Source organism: Euprymna scolopes, chromosome 18 (genome assembly GCF_053919585.1).
Source record: "Euprymna scolopes isolate OS-2025 chromosome 18, ASM5391958v1, whole genome shotgun sequence".
NCBI lineage: Eukaryota > Metazoa > Mollusca > Cephalopoda > Sepiida > Sepiolidae > Euprymna > Euprymna scolopes.
The window spans coordinates 66,604,788-66,622,075 of record NC_136499.1 but is presented as its reverse complement, the minus strand read 5'-3'; positions in this window follow the sequence as shown (position 1 = coordinate 66,622,075).

The following is a 17,288-nucleotide window of genomic DNA, read 5'->3' as shown; positions in this document are numbered from 1 at the left end:
AACTTTTCTCTATGGTAATTAAGGAAGCCTATTATATAGAAAGGCATTACCGTACATATTCACACTTTTTAATACATACATATGCACATAAAGTTATGAACAGTGCATAGGGCCAGAGAAAAGCGGTGTGGAACTGCTAGTATATATATAAAAAGGAAAGTGTGTGTGTGTGTGTGTGTGTGTGTGTGTGTGTGTGTGTGTGTGTGTGTGTGTGTACATTTCCGTACCAAATAACTCTGTCAATTTTCAGTCTAGAAAATCGAGATTTGACATAAGGAATATTGAGATTTGGAAAATCTTTTTAATCGGTTTGCGGACAAAAATTTGGCTGTAAAGGAGTCAAAGTTCAACGATTTGACCTTTGAAAACTCTACCAAACTCCTCCACCAAATTTGGATCCAAGCACTTGAACAAATTTAAATTTTAAATTTTAAATGTAGGTTTCTTGGACATGGATCAAACTTTATCATTTGATTTGAACCCAAAAATATAAATGTTAAGGGGGCAAAATTGGGGTCAAAGTAAACAAAATTGACCTCTGCGGTCTCTACCAAATTACTCAGCCAATTTCTAGTCTAAACATTTGAAATTTTACATAAAGTGTATTCAGAGATAGGGCAAGCTTTTTAATCGGTTTGGGTGGAAAATTTGAGCTGTCAAGGGGTCAAAGTTCAAAATATTTTACCTTTGCGATGTCTAGCAAACTTCTAAGCCAATTTTTGGTCTAAACATTTGAAATTTATACATAACGATATTCAGACATGCGGCAAGCATTTTAATCTGATTTGGAGAAAAAATTTGGCTGCCAAAAGGTCAAAAGTGAAAGAGTTGACCTTTGCAGATTATACTAAATTCTCCTGCCAATTCTGGGTCTAAAGACTTGAAATTTTAGATGTAAGTAACTTGGACATGGGTAAAACTTTGTATTTTGATTTGAAACCAAAATAATAAATGTTAAGAGATCAAAATTGGGGTCAAAGTTATAAAAGAAATTGACCTCCGCAGTCTCTACGAAATTACTCAGACAAATTTTGGTTTGTACATTTGAAATCTTACATAAAATGTATTCACACGTAGAGCAAGTTATGAACAGTACATAGGTCTCAAGCAAAGCTGGGCTAAACTGCTAGTATATATATATATATATATATATATATATATATATATATATATATATATATATATATATATATATATATATATATAACTAGCAGGCCGCTTGGCATTGCCCAATCGTAAAATACGCTTAAACATATTTTAATTCATGCAGATTTCGTATTTATTATTATAGAGTCAATTCTCTATTGTTTATTATATTGTAGCGAATATGTGATAGTGATTTCAAGAATTTTAAAAAAAAAACGTATATAATTTGGGTCCCATCAGCCAGAACATTTTCGTCTCTAGCAGTTTTCATTATCATCTGAGCTAATGACACATGCATATAGAAACTAAAAACCAAATCGATTTTATTCTACCTATACAAATACTCCATATATCAAGTTTCAAGTCTATCAAACAAAAATTGACAGTTTGATAGAGACCATTCCACAAAGACATATAGAGATTTAATCTAAATACAACTCCAATTGTTATGCAATTATGCACAATGTAGAAAATATGCATAAATAGAACTGCACCTAATAGTGAAATGAAACTAATCATCCAATAAGAAAACAGAAAAAAATAAACACTGAATAAATAAACACAAGTTCGTTTATAAAGAAATATGCAAACTAGTTATTTCTTTTGAAGTCGCTGATATATTCATAAATAATTATATAAGGGAGTTGTATTCACTTTTAAAATAGAAAAGTGGGCTTTTAATATCAATGTCAGTGCGACAAATAACTCAACTTCATATATATATATATATATATATATATATATATATATATATATATTTAAATAAGGGAGTAGTCACCAATAATGTGTATTTTTTAACATTATTTTATTATTCCGTGTCTTGGTTTTTCATTGAGAATTATGTTTGGATCATTGCAATAATGTTTTTAAGTCATTGAAATCGTTTTTACGCGCGTTTCAGACGTTCTGTGATGCGTCCTCGTCAGCATCACAGAACGTCTGAAACGCGCGTAAAAACGATTTCAATGACTTAAAAACATTATTACAATGATCCAAACATAATTCTCAATGAAAAACCAAGACACGGAATAATAAAATAATGTTAAAAATACACATTGTTGGTGACTACTCCCTTATTTAATATACACCTTTCTTTTGTTGGAATTTCTTAACCCATTTTATATATATATATATACACACACACACACACACACACACACACACACACACACACACAAGAAGAATACCCATCCCAAGATAGATAAATTAATGTTTCTCACAGAACAGTTTTGAATTACTTTATGTCGCCTTGCAAATATTAAAATGAAGTTATAATTTAACTAAAATAAATAGAATACATATTAAAATTTTGAGCTAAGTTGTTAACTCGCTCTGCCACCTTGATGATGTCACTGGAGAAAGTGGGGTGGCTGTTATGACGTTACAACTGCTAGGATGAGATCGGCATGGAAAACTTTACATGTCGTGGCATCTCCCTACACAACAAAGGCTACTTCTACAATTCCTGTGTAAGGAGTGTTCTTCTCTATGCTAGTGAGACATGGCTTGTTGCATCTAAGGAGATAGCCAGATTAATTCATAGTAGCGATGTCCTGATCTAATGGATCTGTGCTTTGAAATTCTCTGACAGAGACCCTACACATTTGTTGAGGTCTAGACTGGGTTTAGCCAATGTCGAGGAGGTTATTTGCTGGAGCAGATGGCACTGGTACAGTCACTTTCAGCACATGGATCATGGTGTGTGACCTAGAAAAATTGAGAGCATCATCATTCCTGACTCCTATCCTCGAGGCTGCATCAAGGAAGATTTGAAAAACACCTGTCTCAAACCTGAAGAAGCAATGGATTGAAAGTGATGGCAAATGAAAATTGGACCTGGCCAACATAGTAAAACATGCAACCCTTCAACACCAGGAAGAAAAAAAAGTAAAACCGACGATTATTACAAGATTTTCTTTTTCTCTTTCCCTCTGCAACCTGCCTTGACAGAGTTCAAAATAGACTTCATAACCTAGTGGGGGATGCCCTTTTCTCTTCCCTGCAACCTCTTTCTCACAGAAGAGACGGTGTGGACCTGTCTCTTCTTTATCGTTATTTTCATGGCAAGTGCTCTTCTGAGCTCCAATCTATGCCCCCTCCCCCCTGCCAAACTTATATTAGAAACACTCATCTAGCTGAGAACATTATCAATAATTTCCCCCACTCTTTATCTGTGCCTAAACCTAAACGTAGATTCCATGAACAAAGCTTCCTTCTTAGAACGGCACACCTGTGGAACTCTCTTCCATTTGCCTGCTTTCCGGCTGACTACAATATGGCCGTCTTCAAGTCCAATGTAAACAAGTTTTGATGGGCCATTCCCCTTAAGTAATCTAATTTACCAAATTTCCGCTAACAATTACTATGACAATGTTCCATTGATCACTGTACACTTATTAACCCTTATCCTCGAGTGGCCTCTGGCTTTGATAAGTGATGACTCCTTTGTAAAAAAAAAGTAAGTATATGACTGCATTCACTACTGCTTGCACAACCACATGATCAAAACTGTTATAGTAAGTCTATAAGGTCAGAATTTATAGACCCTAACAACTAACAAACGAATATAGCATCATAGAATCGTACTTGAAGTTTTTTAAATACCTGAAACACTTCATTCTTCATGCAAGAAAATGGCCATCTGTATTTCCTACAACACCAAAACAAAATCCACAGCGCTCTCACACCCATTATCCTTTCTACTAGTTCACACAATAAAGTTGTGCAACGCCTAAAACACTCGTCATTCATTATGTCCATTTAATTCTGATTAATCATTTAATATTTGATTATATATTTGATTAATAATATTCTTATATATTATATATTTGATTAATAATATTGATATTTGATTATATATTTGATTAATAATTTATGATTTATTTATATAAGTGAACAGATTTCATGTTTATGAGATTCAAAATAACATCAGTAATTTATTAAAATTAAAAAAAAAAAAACTTTTTTTCTACCTAAAATGTTGAAATGCGTTTGTGAGCATTCACTGCAGATCGTTTGCTCATTTATCCTCATCTGAATTCGGTGCTTGAATTCAACATTGGCCATAGTGCCAATCATGTGGTCTCGGCCACTCCTGTAACAAAATGGATTTTCTTCTAATCAAAAATCACAATCGAAGTTTAATACAAAAAATTTCGAAATGATTACATTTACGGTTGGTTTCTTTACCGAATGGCAAACTTGCAAGAAGAATATTTCCAACCAACACAGTTTCTCTACTTACAGCTCTCTGTCATCCCAACAAAAGCTAAACTCTCTGTCTTTGCTAAAATTATGAGAGAGAAAGAGATAGAGAAAGAGAAATAGAAAGAGAGATCACTGTCATATGCAGAGAATATTCATTAATCAATTTTTAATGTCTACTGTGAAAATTTAACAAAAAGCAGAGATATTTAAATTTTCACATAGTAAATTAAAATAAACATAACCAACATTACCCATCTTTATGCTTAGTTTACATTTTGATAGAATTAACAAGATCTGCTGTCACATAGTAACGATCTATAGTGTTCAATTCAACGAAAACAAAATATATAGCTATAATTTATTTTATAAACTATTTAATCTAGCCCAAATGACTTAATATGAAACATTTTTAAATAATCGCCACAAAAAAGCAGCCATAGGGTTAAAATTTAACAATGTTATAAATGTCTATCTCAGGTTTTAAAAATGTGAAAACACATAAAAAAAATTAAAATGTGAAGACACATAAAAAAAATTAAAATGTGAAAACACATAATAATTTAAAAATGTGAAAAGACATAATAATTTTAAAATGTGAAGACACATAATAATTTTAAAATGTGAAGACACATAAAAAAAATTAAAATGTGAAGACACATAAAATTTAAATATATCCAGAAATTTAGATTGTTTACGTCTCTCCTGAAACTGCACTGGTTCATTCTTTTGACAGTTGACTTCACATGTGCGTTCTTTTGTGTGCGTTTACTGCACAGTCAGTGATTCTCCACTCATTTTCTTCATCTAAATTCCATTCTGGCCATATTGTCAACCATGTGGTCTCTGTCCTTGCTGTAACAAAAGGATTCTCTTTCAAAAAAGTCACAGATAAAGTTTAAAACAAGTAACAATGTTTTATTTGAAGACATTACACTGATACCTGATTTTTTTTTTCAGAACTGAGGCCGATCGAATCAAAACACATGTCCAACTGAACACAGTTCTTCGTCTTAGAGAGCCATCTCTGTCTCTAATACTAATAGGGGCCCAATTGACTCCTTGTGTCGCTTTTCTTGGAATATATATATATATATATATATATATATATATATATATATATATATATATATATATATATAATTATTGATGTCATTTGGGATAGACCGCACAACCAACTTACTTAAAAAATGATGGGGTGGTCTATCACTAGAAATACAAACTACTGACCAGGGGGCCTTCTATCTGGAGTAGACATTAATACTGTATGATTTTACCCGGTCTGATGAACCCCTTTTTAAAGAGGTAGTCACATATTTTGAACAGTCCAGCCGATTTTGTGGGCCTAATTCTAAGGCAGATATTTTTCTCGTCATCTGCAGAACACATCAGTACTAAACATACAGTATTGTTTATGTTTACAATGTTACCACATTATTTTCTTGATTTCTAATAAGATATAGCTACCAAAGTTAAGTAACATGGATACTGGTCAGAACCAGATGGGTAACCATTTGGAAATGCTAGGCATTCTACGTTATCTTCCTATGGAATTCTATGTCATCTTCACGTATGTCATATGCATGCTGACTGAGATCCACCTGTGAATTTGATATTCCCTGTAAACTTCCTCCTTTGGATGAAATCGCTATAGCCTGGCCAGGGTTAAATACCACACCAGGTGTTACCAGTTCACTTTATACCTATCTGCTATTGCTTAGTATGCAGTGAAATCCTTTTAGTTTTTTTTTGTGTGTGTTTGCACATATTTTAAACTTAAGATAGAAAAATTTACATTCTTAAATTTTAAACCTCTTACTGCTTTTTTTTAAATTTTAGGTGATTATTTAAAAATTCATATTAACATTTATCTGGGTTTCATTAACTATTTTATTACATTACATATTAGCTAGTCAGAAGCAAAGTTTGATTTGTCAGCTTAAATGCTATTTAGGTCTGACTTTGAAAATTGAACAGGACAATTTTATATGTTTGATGTTATTTATATTATATTTCTCTTAGTCTGTGTCTGTCTGTTCCAGTTTTTCTCATAAACTATTGGGCCAATCTAGCTGAAATTTTGTATGGATCTTTGCCATGATACAGTGCACCGAACTAAGTATTATAGTATTCGTTAGATGCACTGTTAGAAATTAATAGGGATTTGTATTTAATGCAAAAATGAGAACAAATTTAACCATATTCAACCATCAATTTCGCATAAAGCACTCATTCTAAGTCAACGGGCTATAACTTTTGTCTGTTTTTAATGGGGACAAAAAGTCTAGTTGTTATATAACTTTTGATTTATATATATCTTTACAAATATAAAGTTTGAGAGATGGGAGAATCCTAATGAAAGTTATTTGTTCGTTCACAATGTGTAAACGAATAACACTGATTATTAACTAATGATCCTCATCAGCTTCAAATCATGAGCAGATTTCAATGTTGATTTCATAAAAATAGATTTGGTTTAGTCAGGCTTACTTAAGAGAGAATTGTTCATGTTGAGCTGGAGAAAATTAAGCCAACTAAAAATTCATGATGGAACAAAAAATAAAAAAATAAAAAGAATGAAAATTAATGATAATAAAGCTTCATTTCTCTCTCTCTCTATAGAGTGGAACGATAAATTTGTCCCCTTAAAGAAAACGACACTACAGTTTAATTTTAAAACTTTTATTGAAAACATCAATTCAGGTAACTTGATTATGTAGTAGAGCTGATCTCTATTCAATGTAGCTGCCTTCAGCTTCAATCACCATCTCGATATGGGTCTAGAACTGGGAGCATGCCTTTTCCACAAGCACTGACGGGAGCTTGGCGAATACTTGGCAGATGGCGGCTATCAGGTTGACTTTGGTGTTGTGGGAGGTCATGTTGGTGATGTTTTCAATCTATAATCAGACGAAGTAGTTCAGCAGGTTCAGGTCGGGGGAGGAGGGAGGCAGTGAGAGAAGAGTACAAAGTCGTAGCCCTCCTTCTGAAGTCAAGTCTGGGTCTCTTTAGACTTGTGGGGCAGTACTAAGTCCTGCTGCCATACCCAGGGTCTACATGCGTCCATCTGATTGCACCAGGGAATCAGTACACTCTTTAGCACATCCAGGTACATTTTGATGTTGACTTTCAAGCCGACTTGAAGATATGAGGTGGAATGATGTGGCTCTCATTTAAAACCACATCAAAGTCCATAACCGTGGCTGGAAACTTTGTTTTCATCACCCTGGGCACATCCCTGTTATTCATGGCAGTTCAGCAATGCATTTTGAGCGTGCTGGCAATAGTCCTGTTGTCATAACTTAGATCGATAGAGAGCATGAGTTGTGTAATGGTGCATCTCTGATCTCACTCGTTAAACATAATGTCAGTAGAAGGCTCCTATTGCTTTTGGTATTTTTACATAACTGGTCAACTAGTACATGGTCTGCAAAAAAAAAAAAAGAAGAAAGAAAGCCAGTTTTCATCAAACAGAAATGGAATCTTGTCTTTTCTAGGGCGACAATTTTATTGTCCCACTCTGTATATTGCTGACATGCTTGATATGGAAATATTTTTATGAACATTCAGTGCGTATGTAGACCTCACAACATTATTCTACCACCTTTGTCCAAACTGAAACATACTTATCTAAGTACTTTTGTTAATAAAATTTCAAAATATATCTGGTTATACGGGTCTAGCTCCAAAACCCTTGCAAGAGATTGTGATATATAACCATTCTATGAAAGTCCAGCACAAACACAGAACACACAATATTATTATACGATCTTTGAACAGAACAGATACATTTTGATCCAAGCCCGAAAGCAAAGAAAGTGTACTTTGTACTTTAGTTTGAGTTTCATATTTAACACCATAGTGACATCAAATGATATTTAAAAAGTTATTTTTTGCATTGCATATTTGATAATCAGTGATTTATTTATAAAAAAAAGGATGAAGAATGATAAATGAAATTGATTTACCTAAATATTATCAAAACTAGACTTTTTTCCAAAATGAATAAAAATTAGTCTGCTAACTTGGAATGAGTGCTATATGCCAAACTGATGCTTGAATATGGTTAAATTTGTGATCATTTTTGCATCAGATACTAATCCCTATTAATTCCCAACTCTGAATTGAAAAGATATCATGCACCGTATCATAGCAAAATTTTAGCTAGTCTGGCCCAGTAGTTTCTGAGAAAAAGTAAAACGGACAGACAAACAGACAGTCAGACTAAGAGAAATATAGAAATACATAATGTACATTTATAATACAAGCAAGATTTTTATGGAAGGAACAAAATTTCAAAACAGAATTTAGTTTTGACATTTTCAGCTGTTCAACACACTTTGTAAGCGGGTTGCTTTCTGCCATCTACATCTACACAAACAATTTTAATCTAACAAGCTACTTATATTTTGTTTTTATTGTAACCATGTGTAAATAAAGCTGTTTTCTACAGTGTGATGTTTTCTGTAGTGTGATAATGGGCGAAGAACATTTACTTGACATTCGTTTACAATTAACAAAATCTATAGAGTGGTCTTATCTCTATCACAACAATAGAGGAACAAGTAATACAGCAAAACACATCTCTTGGATTCAGTGTATTAACTTCAAGTAGAGAAAAACAAAAGAACATTGGAAGAATAAATGAATGAATAATACAGTAATATAAAAGAACATGTAATACATCCAGTTTATTCACTTTCATTGACACTGTCACACATCTAGAAGCTTGTTATGTGTGCACCATCATTTTTGTGGCAGAAAATACCATGATCAATCAACAGAGCATTATCACTGTTGATCAAGGCATATGTATGTACTTATTGCAATTGTTCAGAAGTTGTGTTACCTTGGTATTACCTTTGTAATACAGGGAGAAACACATTCTACTGTGGATGCAGTAAGTTCAGGAAATGTTTGCCATTATTAACCATCAGAGCATTATCCCTGTCGATTAACGGAGCCGTCTATCAAGTATGTGTGTGCAGTGTGATTATGTATGGAAGCAAAACCTGGCTAGGGAGAGTTGAGGATATGCAGGGAAAGAATGTATGACTTTCAATGTGAAGAGAGAGATCAGGGCTTTGGTTGGATCAACAATGAAAGAAGTTGCTGAGTTTACGTATCTGGGCAGCAACATAGTTTCCACAGAGAGAGATATCGGAATTCGCATCTCAAAAGCATGAACCGCATTGGATGGGCTACACTCAGTATGGACTTCGAGACTGGCTGACAAACTGAAAAGGCAGTTCTTCAGGGCAGTGGTAGAGTCTGTCCTTGTTTACGGTGCTACAACCTGGACACTCACCAAAAGATTGGAAAGAAAACTAGACGGCACATACACCCATATGCTAAGAACAATATTAAATATATCTTGGCAAAATCATCCTACAAAGCAGCAACTTTATGGCAATCTACCTGCCATATCTAATACCATCAGAGAAAAACGCCTACGATTTGTCTGAGGAGTAAGCATGAATTGGTGAATGATGTATTGCTATGGACTCCACGGCACGGACGCGCAAGCAGAGGACGATCTATATCCACGTACATCCAACAAATAGCACACGACGCCAACTGTGAACCTGAAGATCTGAGGCAACTGATGGAAGACTGGAAACTCTGGAGAGGAAGAGTCACATTGGTCCGGGCAAGGAGCCTGTCATGATGATGATGATGATGATGATGAGGGAAAGAAATGATAAAAGAATGATACGACAGATGTGTAATGGGAGTCTTAATGACAGACTTAATTCTGATGAGTTCAGAGGAATATTAAATCTCAATAGTATACGATTTTTTTCTTACAAAGAAGTCACCACTTATCAAGGCCCGAAGGTCACTCGAGGGTAAGGGTTAATGAATGTAAGGTTGTAGTGTAGTAATCGTTAATGGTGTAGATTGGGTAGAATTTGAATTACTTAAGGGGACGACTCAACAAGAACTTGTTTACATTGGGCTTGAAGGCTACCATATAGTAATCAGCTGGGAAGCAGGTCAGTGGAACAGTGTTACACAAGTGGACAGTTCTAGGAAAGAAGCTTTGCTCTTTGAATCTGCGTTTAGATTTAGGTATAGATAGAGAGTGCGGGAAATTGTTGATAGTGGTTTTAGTTAATAGAAAACAGGAAACGTTGATGGTATGGCCACATTGAAAGAATACACAAGAGATTTTGAGTTAATAGAAGTAAAATATTTGAGGTAGTGGAATCAGTTCAGAAGGGAACATTAAACAGAATATTAATAAATATGCTGTATGGTAATTTACAAATATGTGCTCTGGTGATTATTTCTATATTGTTTATCGTTATTTTTAGTTGGATTAACAAAGATAAAGAATGCAGTGTATTATTTCGATTGTTTAAACTACTGTTCTTATCTTCAATGTTATTCTCACAACATTTCAGCCAATTTAACCTCCGACATTTTTCAAGTGAATCTTGTCGAACTCAGGAATCTTAATGTAAAACTTGGAAAGCAGTACAGAATTTCTAATAAAACCTTTTTATTTGATCCAGTGGTATTCTTAGTATTGCCTGTACTGATGATTTAACATCAACCTTGAAAAGATTTGTTAGATAATAGCCGGGTATAAGCAGTTAACTATCTGTTTATCTATCTATCTAGCTAGCTAGCAGAGTAAACAACAGAGAATTTGAATCATGGCATGTTTTGACAAGTGTCAAACTTTGCTGACCGGTCAGTCGCACTGGAAGTGTGAAGTGGGGACCGGACATGACGTGTCAGGTGTTCCGGTTTGAATAAGTGGAGTTAAGCTTAAGTGAGTTGGAGCTGAGACGCTGAACAAGCAAGATGGGTTAAGAAGGTCTCCCCATGAGGGAGGTGATAGTCTCAAATAGAAAACCCACAAGGCAAAGATCGGCGGTCATTTCATTTCTGCTGACGGGATGCTTGGGATGGAATAAACCTTATAATAAAAACTCATATCATCTTGGGTCCATGTCTTGAAGCATCTTTGTTAGAGCAGGTTCTGGTTCCCCCAAAGGACGGTTGGTGAATCCCTCAGAAGCGGCCAGCAGCAGACATGTATGTTGTCCTATGTATGTGTATTATATGTTTGATACACACACGCACCCACGACAACTAGACGAGTCATAGACCGTTAAGATAGATACAAGGACAACAGTCCGTTATACTAAGAACAACGTTTATTGATACATACATATAGCCTGTTAATTAAGAATATATAAAAACGATTTAGATAATGACAACACAACAGATTCACTTTGAACTGATTATGACTTAACACTTTTATCCATTGTGCTACAGGTTCTTGAAGGATAAAGTTGATGCTGTGCGATAGTATTTAAATTCAATTTCATCAGCTTAGACTACTTTTTATTCTTAAATGTCATTAATAAATGCATTTTACAATGTCATTAGGATCTCAAAACTATTTCATATTTATCTTTAAGAAGTGGGTATATAGAATCAGTCATGGAAATGGTTGAAGCAGTTTACGATCTGAAAATTACTTTATTTCATATATATTTTTAAGATGAGTGGGAGGGGGGATATGTAGTCAGTCCCAGAAATGGCTGAAGCAGTGTTTAATCTCAAAATTACTTTATTTCATGTATATTTTTTGAGAGGGGAGTATGGAGTCGGTTTCGGAAATGGCTGAAGCAGTTTACATTCTGAAAATTACTTTATTTCAAATATAAATTTAATGGTGGTGTGGGGTATATAGAGTCAGTTCCACAAATGGGTGAAGTAGTGTACGATCTGAAAATTACTTTATTTCATATTTTTAAGAGGGAGGAGGGTATATGAAACCAGTCCCGGAAATAGCTGAAGCAGTTTACGATTTCGAAACGACTTTATTTCATATATATTTTTAAATACCCTAAATACAATGCACTTCACAAAGTCATGCAAGTCCATGTACTGCTATCAGCAAGTGCCAATTAACATTTTGCTTTGGACAGCCAGAATAAACTCTGGCTCACAAAGGCAAAAAAATAAACGCGTTCCATAAAATGAAGGATAGCTTTATTTCATGTCTGGAGTCAGGTAAAAATCTGGAATAAATATGAAATAAAGGTGGTGAGTCTCACTGTGACGGAAGAGAAGAAATGTATGCATTAAAGGGAGAAAGAAGAAGGTGAACGCAACAAGTCAAAATGTGGAAAGGTTGACAACAGGAGAAATCCTGCGACGACTGTTTCAGAACGATCGTGTTAATAAAGGGAAGTGTAAACTTGGCTAGACGTAAATGAGAAAAATAACATTTTTCCTTCTAGAGAAAGATATTATTTATTATGAATCCAACAAATAGATTTGAATTAAATGAGTGAAGAAATAATCAACACATCAACTGTAGATCTCGCAGGATGGAAAACATATTGCTTGTCACTGAGTAGGTTGTTTTTGCCATGTAATAATAATTTCTCTATTTAGAATGGATTCAAGTAACTTACGACACACAGAAAGCTAACAGCCAAATTTCTGGCCGAAAACCAATCAAAAAGATTTTCCCAAATCTCAGTACCCTGTATATCAAATTTCAAAAATATTTCCATATCGGCTCCAACTCACTTAAGCTTAACTCCACTTATTCAAATAAAGTAATTTTCAGAATGTAAACTGCTTCAACCATTTCCGAAACTGACTCCATACTTCCCTCTCAAAGAATATACATGAAATAAAGTAATATGAAGTTCAAATGTAATGTAAACCAACCTCTTAATCTTTCTTAGGCATGGTCCCAATTAGTAGCTCTTTATGTTCAAGTGGCAATATGCCTTGTTTGGGATGAAGGTGAGTACAAAGTTATGATGAAAAGAGAAGCGTGGGCAAAGACGTGAGGTGTATCAAAGTGCAGGAAAATAAGACTGAATATGGCACGTCCACAATCATGCCGCCAAGAAATGGAAAGAAAAAAGGTGGGACTAAAAACCCCATAATACAGCGTAAATTAAGTTAGAGGAAGTGTCATTAACTAATAAGTAATGGATGATAAAATATGAACAATAATTAAGTACAAAGTTAATAACATTACAGCAGACGAGAACTGAAGAGAAAACGGTGTCATGGCAACTTGAAAAAATGGCACTGTTAGGTGATGTTATGAAACATGAAACTGATAAGCAGCAGATTAGAAAATAAAAGAGAAAAATGTGACATTTTTTCAAGCAAATCAATCAAAAAAAAAAACATTTTTGCATATCAATAAATTGTATTCAAATTCAAACAATGAATTATTGACATTGTATCCATCAAAAGTAGTTTTATCTCTAATTGCCCAATCAAGTAACAGTAAAGTGTTTAAATGTAAGACTATGAGCCAACTGATATCATATACTGAATTGTAATGCTACACACTATTTATAGAGAAACTAGGCTGACCTCGTTGAAATTCCACAGTTCTATTTTTCATTTTGTGTATATTGTTGTCATGCATTCTATTAGCGTTCGACATGAATGCAAAGCATTATTGTTGTTGTACTGTGGAATTGTCTTCCGTTTTCCTGCTTTCCGGCTGACTATAATATGGTTGTCTTCAAGTCTAACGTAAATAAGTTCTTGATGAGCCGTTCCATATAAGTTATCAACTTTACCAAATTTTCATTACTAATGATTACTATAATGTCCAATTTCTACTGTACACTCTTTAACCCTTATCCTTGAATGGCCTCTTGGCCTTGATAATGTGGTGATGCCTGTGTAAAAAAAAAAAAAAAAAAAAAAAAAAAAACTACCTTTATTCATACTGAAGCATACTTATCTAAGTACTCTGGTAAATCTAGTTTAAAAGGTCTATCTCCAAAGAACCCTTGTAGAAACTTGTGACAGTCTATGAATGTCAATATGCATTTTGATCCTAGCCTATATCAAATTCCGAGTCTGTAGACTGAAAATAGACAGAGTTATTAGGGAAATGTACACAGACAGACAGTTTCCCTTTTATATATATATATGTATATTTCTGTGGAAATATTCTTTATTCACTTATATTTCCTTTTTATATATACTAATCCTTATTTAAGAAGTTCAATGTAATTACGGAGCATATCTATCTATCTATATATATATATATATAAAAGTGAACGTGTCTGTGTACATTTCCCTACACTATAACGCTGTCAATTTTAAGTGTGTAGACTAGAAATTGTATATACAGGGTACTAAGATTTGGGAAAATCTTTTTGATTGGTTTTCGGCCAGAAATTTGGCTGTTAAGGGGTCAAAGTTCAACGATTTGACCTTTGAGAACCCTACCAAACTCCTCCACTAATTTTGGGTCTAAACACTTTAAATTTTAGATATGGGTTACTTGGACATGGATCTAACTTTATAATTTGATTTCAGCCCAAAACAATAAATGTTAAGGGGTCATAATTGGGGTCAAAGTTTAAAAAAGAAAATTGACCTCTGCGGTCTCTACCAAATTACTCAGCCAATTTTTGGTCTAAACATTTGAAATTTTACATAAAGTGTATTCAGACATAAGGCAAGTTTTTAATCGTTATTTTGCTGAAAATTTGGCTTACAATGGGGTCAAAATTCAAACCACCTCTGTGGTCTCTAGCAAACTATTAAGCCAATTTTGTGTCTAAATATTTAAAATTTTACTCAAAAGGGTATTCAGACATGCAGCAAGCTTTTTAATCAGTTTTGGGTCAAAGATTTTGCTGGCAAGAGGTCAAAGTTGACAGAGTGTACCTTTGTAAACTCTACCAAACTCCTCTGCCAATTTTTGGTCTAAACACTTGAAATTGTAGATGTAGGTTACTTGGGCATGGGTCAAACATTTCAATTCAATTCGAGCCCAAAATGATAAATATAAAGGGGTTAAAATTGGGGTCAAAGTGAAAAAAAATTTGATGTCTGCGGTCTCTACCAACTTTTCTCTATGGAAGTTAAGGAAGCCTATTTTATAGAAAGGCATTACCATACCTATTCAAACTTTTTAATATATACATATGCACATAAAGTTATGAGCAGTACATAGGGCCCGAGCAAAGCCAGGCGGAACTGCTAGTATAATAATAAATCACAAATGTCTATATTCCAAAATTCATGATGTTGACCATCTTACAATTTATTCCTTTAATTCAGTTGACATTTACAATTCTCGCCAGTATCTGTTTAGCACAAAATCAATCAATTATTATATCAATCAGTGAATCTATTTTGCCCTTAACTCATCAGAAGAAATAGCAACAATCAATCCACCAAAAGGAAATAAAATGCGTTTGGATATGATTGCAAACACACAACTTAACTAGCAAAAATAAATAACATTCCTTCTCTGTAGAAGGGGTGATGGTGGCTAAGTGGTTAACTGATGAACTCATCGCACTTGTGCCCCCTTGACATACAAATCCCCGACAACCCCGCTTAGCAGCAAAATTGTACCCCTTCACTGTTGATGTCTCTAAATGCCAGAAAGCTTTCTACTCTAATAGCTTCTTCACTAAAACTGCTGGACTTTGGAGTTCCCTTCCTGCTACATGTTTCTCTAACTGTACTGATATGCAGAAGTTCAAATGCAACGTAAACTAAAATTTTAATCTTTCGTAGGCATGGTCCCAATTAGTAGCTCTTTACGTCCAAGTGGCAATATGCCTTGTTTGGGATGAAGGTGAGTAAAAGAAAAAAAAACAGACTGTGTGCCAGGTTCGAACCCAATTTGTTCTACAGGAGCACTTTCTTCAAATCCACACTTGACTGGAAAGGAGATAAATAATTTTTTCTTCTCTGTAGATATCCCTAGATGCTGGAAGATTTTCTACACTATTAATTTCTTTCTTTGAACTGTTTCCCATTGTAATTCCTTCTCTGCTCCCAGTTTCATCAACCATACCAACAAGCAGAAATTTTAATGTAATGTGAACAAACATCTTGCTGCCAAACCCTGCATTCAAGTTGCGCATCTTATAAATCTGGCCCCTATCACAGTAACCATGTATGCTTCAGTTGAAATATGTCTTGTTTGAGATAAATAAGCTTAAAAATAAAATTTAATTATATTCCAACAGAAACCGAATAACCAATCATAATACACCCATTCAATTTGCTTCAACCATTGCTCTTACAAACCACTACTTCAATTGCTTTAAAGGTAATAGATGTTTGGAAATTAAAGTCACCTTTAGAACTGCTAGCAATCACTATAAAAGGATTATAGAAAACGTGAGGGTGTCATATGCTCAGTCCCTCATGTCCAAAGTAGAAGAACAGGGCTTGACTTCCATGTGTTTTCGTGAATAACAAATAAGGTCTTGAACAAAGGTACATCCTCTATCTCGACCATCATCAACAGGCTTGAGATGATTTTGTCAGCTTCTGAAAAAGCCAAACTCTTTGCCAAGAACTTTGCATCAAACTCAATTCTATGTGATCAAAGCCATCTACCTCTCGAATTTCTTCCAAAGACCAAAAATAATCTGAGTGACATCCACATATCTATTTAAGATGTTGCCACACTCATCAAGAACCTTGAACGCCAGCAAAGCAACAATATTCCAGTCATAATACTCAAAAAGCTAAAACCGGTATTAGCACACATTCTTGCAAAGCTGTTCAATCGATGCTTAAAGGAGAATTGCTTTCCAACACCTTGGAAACCATGTTAGTTTATCTAGTATATAAAACTACTGGAGATTGGTCTTCTACATCTCAGTACAAATTAATTAGCTTTCTGTGTGTCGTAAGTTGCTTGAATCCATTCTAAATAGAGAAATTATTATCATATGGCAAAAACAACCTACTCAGTGACAAGCAATATGTTTTCCATCCTGCGAGATCTACAGTTGATGTGTTGATTGTAATTTCATATAAGATCATACTCTCTAGAGCAATAGATCTTGGCATATCAAAGACATTTGACAGGATTCAGCATAAAGTTCTACTTCACAAGCTATGGAATATCTGGAAATATCAAATCCTTTTTCTTCGATAGGTTTATACAA